At 41.5% G+C, this 7,816-nt stretch overlaps 1 protein-coding gene and 1 pseudogene across 3 annotated transcripts in view; both read left to right on the top strand.

The window, feature by feature from the left end:
* Positions 1–7,816, top strand: part of PARD3B (par-3 family cell polarity regulator beta) — a 1,706,387-nt gene that overhangs the window by 286,259 nt on the left and 1,412,312 nt on the right. The window lies entirely within an intron of this gene.
* On the top strand, positions 3,623–5,319 carry LOC102824959 (annotated as a pseudogene).

The raw sequence follows: 7,816 nt of genomic DNA, 5'->3' as shown, positions 1-7,816 counted from the left end.
AGTTCACAGAGTGAGTGGAGCCAGAGGAAGAAGTAGGGAGGCAGGAGTTAGGTTCCACCTTTGGGAGAAAGAACTAGTGTAGCAACTGTGGACATATTTTACCTTCACTCTGGTAGTGTAGTGGTTAGGAATTGGGCTGCGAGCCACAAGGTCAGCCGTTCGAAACCACCAGCTGTTCCATGGGAGAAAGATGAGGCTTTCTGCTCCCGTAAAGATTTATAGCCTCGGAAACCCTGTACAGGGTCACGCTGAGTCGGAACCGACTCCACGGCACATAACAACAACAACAACAACATAGTATTCATCTAGGATGTCAGGAATTGTAGTATAAATGGACCAACTACATAAAACGAAAATGCAGAACTCTTTATTTAAAAAGTATTAAGAACTTCAAGACAATGAGAGCAGAGCATTAAATCAAGTGCAGGTCTTTCTAAGCCCTGAGCTCTGTGCTACTCCACAGCTAATACACCCATGGAGTCCATTCTCATTGTAATGGTTAAGAACATGAACTTCAAAATCAAGAGTTTGAATACAGGATCTGTTGCTTAATAACTGTGTGTTTTTGGCCATCAGGTTGGTTCCCATTCATAGCGACCCTATTTAGGGCCATCAGGTTTGTTCCCATTCATAGTGACCCTATTTAGGGCTGTAAATTTTTGAAGGAGCAGAAAGCCTCTTCTTTCTCCTGCAAACCAGCTGGTGGGCTCAAACCACTAACCATGTGATTCAAAGTCCAGTGCTTATCCTTGGAGCCACCTCTCTCCTGAATGACTGTGTAATTCTTGAAAAACTGACTTAGTCTCTCTGAATCTGTTTTAGTTTCTCCAGAATAAAAAAAAATTAATCCACCTGAAAAAAAAAAATTCCACATAATGTTACTGCCTTTGTAAGATTTTTATAATTGTAAATTGTCAATATAGTCAATGTTGTTATTTAGCAATAGATTGACTGGCATTGGATTAAGTCTGATAGAATAAAAATAGACTTTTCATTCTTAAAACTTAAATTTTCCATGAGCCAACAGAAATACCCACATATTAAGTAGCACGTGCACTTTGGAATTACGTGGTGACTAACAGAAGCCACATTGTAAATGGTCCCACATGAAATTTTTTTCTGCTCTTATCTGTCCACTGTGCAGCTTTCATACGCATAGTCACACTCTGTTTTGTTTTGTTTTGCTGTTCTGTACAGATTTGAAGGGCAGGTAGTATTGGACCTTTTAATGCTTCAAGGTTATAAAATAAACTAAAATTTGAGAATGAAAGTAAAGATTGCTTAGTATTTTTAAATAATTGAAATTGTCAATGAATTGATAAAAGACAGTATTTAGCACCTTACAGTATAACATGAACTTGGTATCAGTCTATATGCTCAACAGATAGAGAAGGTAGACTCTTCTAAGAAGGTAGCATCCAGATTGGAGAAAGACACATTAACCACCTGAGATAAGCCTTGCTTGCTGAAAGTGAAGACGACTTAAGGCATGTACTAATGAAGGTAAAAGATTACAGCCTTCAGTATGGATTACACCCAAACATAGAAACAAAGAAACAGAAATCCTTTAAATTTGACTAATAAATAACATCATGGCAAATGGCAAAGAAACTGAACTTATCAGCCATTTCCTTCTTCGTAAGTCAATAATTAATGTCCAGGGAAGCAGTAGTCAAGAAATCAAATGATATATTGCATTGGTCACTTCTTCTGCAAAAGGCCTCTTAAGAGTGTTAAAAAAGAAAAGATGATAATTTGACAACCAAGGTGTGCCTTCTCCAAGCCATGTATTTTCACTCATCTCATATACACGTTAAAGCTGGACAATGAAAACAAAAAGACCGAAGAATTGATGAATTTGAATTGTGATGCCAGGGAAGAATATAGATGATATCATGGACTGCCAGAGGAATAAACAAATCTGTCATGGAGGAAGTGCAGCCAGAATGTTTTTAGAAACAAGGATGGCAAAACTTTCTCTTACTTCAGAGATTTCATCAGAAGGGACCAGTTCTGTAGAAAGCCGTCATCCTGGTAAAGTAGAAGGTCAGTGCAAATGAGGAAGTATTCAGCGAGACAGGTGGACACAGTGGCTGTAACAGTGTGCTCAAATAAAGCAGCATTTGTTCTGTTATATACTGTGAGTGAGAGCCAACAAAATGGCACCTAAGTCTATCACAAGCCAAGGTCTAAGATGTTTCATGGTCAGAAAATGAAAAAGAACGAATTGATGTCTTTTGTATCTTCAATTGAGTTGTTGTTGTTGTTGTTAGTTCATGTCTTTTATTAATCCATACACAATTACTTGTCTTCTTGTTTGTTGAAACAATAGGTCAGACAACACTTGCCACAGTAATGCCCTGTCAAAGTGGCTGGCCATAAAAACTCCAGTACCACACTCATCTGAAGGCCATTGCTGATGAAGGCGACTAATTTTGCTTTTCTCGTCTACCTTATAATATTTTAGGATGGCCAGCCTAACCTTCTTTCTCTTTTGCTTATTCTTCTTGGGAATAGTGTAAGATGTCTTCTTCCTTTTCTTTCCATGACCACGAAGTCGCAACACAGATGAAGAGTGGACTCCTTTCGAATGTTGTAATCCGCAAGGTGCATCCAGCTTCCAGTTACTTGCCTGCAAAAATCAGTCTTTGCTGTTCAGGAGGAATTCCTTTATTATGCTGGATCTTGGCCTTTACATTTTCAGTTCTGTCCCAGGTTTCAGTCTCAAGAGTAATGGTCCTCACTGGTAGGGGTTTTACAAAAAAAAATTGCATCTTGGTGGTGGTTCCACCACAGATGGCAGATATGAAAGGAAGAGTGCCATGCCAGCTCATGGGGTTTCATGGCACCTTCACTGAGATTTTGAAGCAGAAAACAAAAGGAAAAATATCACCTGAAAAACAAGCCAGCAACCACTGACAGTTGACCTTGAAGAGGCAATGCATGTGCTTTTGTCAGCCAGCAGCAGGGCAAGAACCCTAGTGAACATCCAGAGATTCAGAGGTGACCTAGCAGGGGCTTTTAGTGATAGCTATTGTATTAAGTTATGAGTTCAGTTGCTTTCACAGAGACCAAATAACAAAGACTTAAACAAGTTAGAAAGTTAATTTTTTCCTCATGTAAAAGTCTAAGCTAAAGGTGGTTTGGGGAATGAAAACTATGTGTGTCTGCTCTCAGAAGTCTGTCTTGTTACTTCATTATACTTTAGCACTGAATCTTAATCCTATCTCTACATGAGAGTGGAGTCCTGGCTTGGTACTGTGGACTAATGTGCTGGACTGCAAAATCATTTTGAATTACAAGGTTAGCAGTTCAAGATCACCAGATGCTCCTCAGAAACCCTTATACAGAGTCGCTATTGGTTGGAACCCACTCGTCGGCATTTCACCACTACTGCCACACATTTGTTGTTGTTGTTAAGTGCAGTCGAGTTGGTTCCAACCTTAGGGACCTTGCACAGGGTTTCCGAGGCTATAAATCTTTACCGGAGCAGAAAGCCTCATCTTTCTCCCGCGGAGCAGCTGGTAGTTTCGAACTGCTGACCTTGCGGTTCACAGCCCAATTTGTAACCACAACGCTACCTGCCATACATTAGAGTGCTCTAAAAAACTTAAAAGAATAGATGCTGGGTCTCGTTCCGTTCCCCCTTTCCCTGACCCTCCCTGCCCGGCGGTGCCACTCCTCCTTTTCCCTCCTTCCATCCCTTCCTTTTCTCCCTTCTTCCTTCCCTTTGTCATCGTCGCCTCCCAGGACCGCCTGCTGGGGGACACAACCAGGGCAGCAGCCAGAAAGCATAACTCCTATGGCAGAACTAAATGCACCGTGCATGAAACTTGGAAAAAAAACCGTACACGCCTGTTGACCCTTACTCTCGGATGCAGTCCACGTACAACCACAACATGAGATGAGGTGCCTTTACCCATTTCCAGTTCCACCGTTACTGTATCCAGTTGAACTTTCTGTGGGAGGACAGCAGTTTAATAGAAAAGGATGGACGAGACAGGCTGCAAAACACGGGAAACAAAACAAAAACAAAAAACACAACAACAACAAAACATCGAGGATCCTGCAGAAGGAGCCCCTTCCGGAGCAGCTGGAGGTAAATGGAAGAGAATTAGAAGAAAATGTCAATAAACCTGAGATAAGTGTTTGAGATCACATTTAATCGGTATTTGCCTGTGAATTTTGAGGTTGCCGGGGAGAGTGGGCCACCCTACCTGAAGAGTTTTGTGACCAAGGTCTCAGTCAGACAGTTCGTAGGGGGAAGTCAAGAGCAAGATTTCTGAGAAAACTGCTGCCATAGCTGTTCTTGAGGAGCTGAAGAAGTTACCTCCCCAACCTACAGTTGAATGAGTGGAGCCCAGAATCAAAAAGAAAACAAAATCCATAGTCAAACTACACTCAGGCCCGGAATACGGGCTTCAAGGGATGAACCCCATTAGCAGACTGGCCCAGTTCCAGCAAGCAAAGAAGAGAAAGAGCCGGAGTCCCTGCTCCTGACCAAGGGAGCCTGCCACACTGCAGGAAGTTTGTGATGTGGGTAAAAGTCGGAAACCACACTGCTGAAAGGGCAGGCACCAATAAGAAGGTGGCCAAAGGCAACACAGCTGAGAACATGCTGGAGATCCCTGGTTTCAAAGTTCTGCAGGCTCAGCCCGCCAAGCCACATTCATTTCAGAGGAGAAGACGCCAATGACTAAACCAGGGGATGGAAGAAAAGTGACCTTTTTTGAACCTGTCTCTGCAGATGACAATGGAACTGGTAATAAGGAAGACGAGTTTAGGATGCCTTATCTTAGTCACCAGCAACTGCCTGCTGGAATTCTTCCCAAGGAGCCCAATGTTGCCCAGGCTGTGGGTGTCAGTCATGGACATCACACCAAAGATCTCACCAGGGCAGCTCCGAATCCTGCCAAGGCTATAGTGACTACCCTGATGGCCCTGGAGTTGCTGTATGTCGGCACTTCGCCCACAGCTAAGACCATTGTAAAGAATAACATCTCTTCAGAACACGTACCCCACTGACATCTCCTGAGACCCTCTGAGCAATTGTAGTATCTATCCAGAGTCCAGGGATTTCGGGTTGAATACAACGACTTCCAAAAAAAAAAAAAAAAAAACAGTAAGAATGAGTTTGTATCTCTAATCAATTGCTCCTCTCAGCCACTTCTGATCGGCCACGGCTTCAGAAAGGATGTGGACTCGTGCCACGATATGGCTGCACCGAACATACTGAAGTTGCTGTCTGAGTTGGACCAATAAACTACAGAGATGCTCAGAATAGGAAATGGGTCTTTCTCTGTGTGTGGGAGGTGCTGATGCTTTACTGGCCACAAACCATTATCAAATCCCAATGTATATACTGAAAATACTGAATCTGCTTTGAAAAATCGGAATTTCTGATACCTCCAGTGGGCTGAGAGACATGACAGACTGGACCCATTGGTGGCGAGGAAGACGGGGGGGGGGGGGCACAGGTGGCAGCTGTGGCTGTGAGGGAGTGTCCTGTGATTTGTTGTGATGGGGCCAGAGGAGAGGAGTGGTTGCTCCCCTAGGAGCAGCCAAACCCAGAACCAGCACCCCCACCGCACACACACGCTCCTGCCTGTCTCCCCTTCTCTGCTGGGAAACTACAAAGCCATGCTGAGGCAACTCAGAGCTTGGTTTTGTTTTGGTTTTTTGGCAGTGTGAAAGAAGAAAACACAGAAAGCATAGCCCCCTCCTCAAACTGGCTAACTCAGACACTTTGGGATAAACACTGGACAGCGACACCAGAGATTGGCCCCAAATTGCCCACACCATCACCACTGCTTTCTCTTCAACAGTAAGATACAGTCTTAGTTTCATTTATTTTCTTTCAAGTAAAATGACACTGTATACAATTTTTATTGGAAAGTTTCTCAGTTGTATCTAGTTATATATCGTACAGTTTAGAAACTTGTCTAAAACTGATTTTCTCAGTACTCTAACGGTCAGAGATCATATCTGTGTATAGGTGACTTATCACTTTTTATCTTACTGGACTCATTGACCCAGGACCACTTCCGTGATGCAAATTGTGTGCCCTCTGGTTTAGCTGAAACAGTCCTGGACTTTTCAGAAACCCCTGATGAGGTCACCCACCGTTGTATAAATGGGACCTTTTGGCCTTTTGAAAACCCTCAAATGATCACTTAGTACCTTTGCTATTTTATTTTTATTTGAGTTCATATATCATAAAGGAACTGTAATCTTTATTTCAAAGATTATAAAAACTATTGTGTGCATCAGGACCCGTAGCTTTCACTGCACCCAGGACATGATCTCCAGGTAGAACATAGAAACTGCAGATGGATTTTCCTTGAGTGCTTTAAACTGTTAACTGCATCTCCATGTGGGGCTATAAAGAATGACTTTTGTTTATATTTAAACCGTTGCTTTCAATGTTCTATGATTGTGCGCAGACTGCACAGTAAGGCTCTGCCTACGGTCCAGATAAGGTCCGGAGAAGAAGCATGGTTGCCTTGCGAGTTCAGTACTACTTTGATTAATTGTTTACGCTGGAATTTTTTTCTCCCCATGGAATGTAAGTAAAACTTAGTGTTTGTCACCAATAAATGGTAATACTAAATTTTGTTGTTGTTAACTTATTCTTAAATGCCATTATTGCTAGATTGCTCCCACCCCACCCCCTTTTTATTTTAAAGAAAATAAATCTGTAATGCTTGTGATTCCATCTGAGCCAAAATCTGAAGATATGAAAAAACCTTGTATCAAACCACTTATCAATAAACAACTATTAATGAAAAAAGAATAGGTGCTGGACACTACTGTACAAATATTGAACCAATATCTCTGAAAATGAATACAACTCCAGACTTTCTAAAGCATATATTATGGTCACACATAACTTAGTCATAATATTTCACCTAGCTGCAAGGGAAGCTATGAAAGGTAGCTTCTAGCTATAGTCAAGCAAATAAACAGTTAAAACTAGTTTGGATGTATTGCTAACAATAAGAAAAGCATAAAAGGCGTAAGGTGGCCATTTGTAGTCTTTCTACTTGAAAATTAGAGTTTGACACACTGAACAATAATACTGATGTGAGATCACTTGGTAAAGAGCAGAAGATGTTGATGGGACAAGAAACTAGAAACAAGTTGGTAGACATGTCCCATTGAGAAACAAGATGGGGGAATTGCTACACTGAATACCACCCAGAGATACATACTCAAGGTTATAGAAGTATGGCTGGTGACTTAAATGCACATAGAGGGCCAGGTGTAAGGAAGCATGTAACATGATATCTGGAGAGCTAGCACATGCCTCCTCAAAGGGACATGTCTACCAACTGTTTCCAGGTAGGCTAGTGTATTCAGTTTTTACAGATCAAGATAGATATCTTAATCTTTATTAAAATTTGAGTCAAATTAAACATACCTTAAGTTTGATAAGCTAATAATCATTCTTAGAACAAATTCTGACCTCCATTTTATACACAGATCATGTTTTCCCATTGAAAAAAATATATATTCAAAATTCATCCATTTAAAAAATATGTTAAAAAGGCATAAGTTGTATGTGATTCTTTGATACTCTAGGTATTGTTTGTAAGTGCTGTGGAATCTGTTCCAACACACAGTGACTCTGGATAGGGTTACTGAGGTGTGGCTGATGGGCTTGAACCGCTGACCTTGTGGTTGGTAGTACAGTGCTTATTCTAGAGCGCTCCAGCAGGACTCCAGAGGTATTGGGAATTATGCTTGAATCAGTCTTACAGGTTTTGATGATGGCTATTGAACACTTTTGTTATTGAAAGATTCACTGGGCAAATTA

Source organism: Chrysochloris asiatica, unplaced genomic scaffold, assembly GCF_000296735.1.
Source record: "Chrysochloris asiatica unplaced genomic scaffold, ChrAsi1.0 scaffold00045, whole genome shotgun sequence".
Classification (NCBI taxonomy): domain Eukaryota; kingdom Metazoa; phylum Chordata; class Mammalia; order Afrosoricida; family Chrysochloridae; genus Chrysochloris; species Chrysochloris asiatica.
The sequence above is the reverse complement of the archived record's forward strand: the minus strand, read 5'-3'. Positions and strand labels throughout refer to the sequence as shown.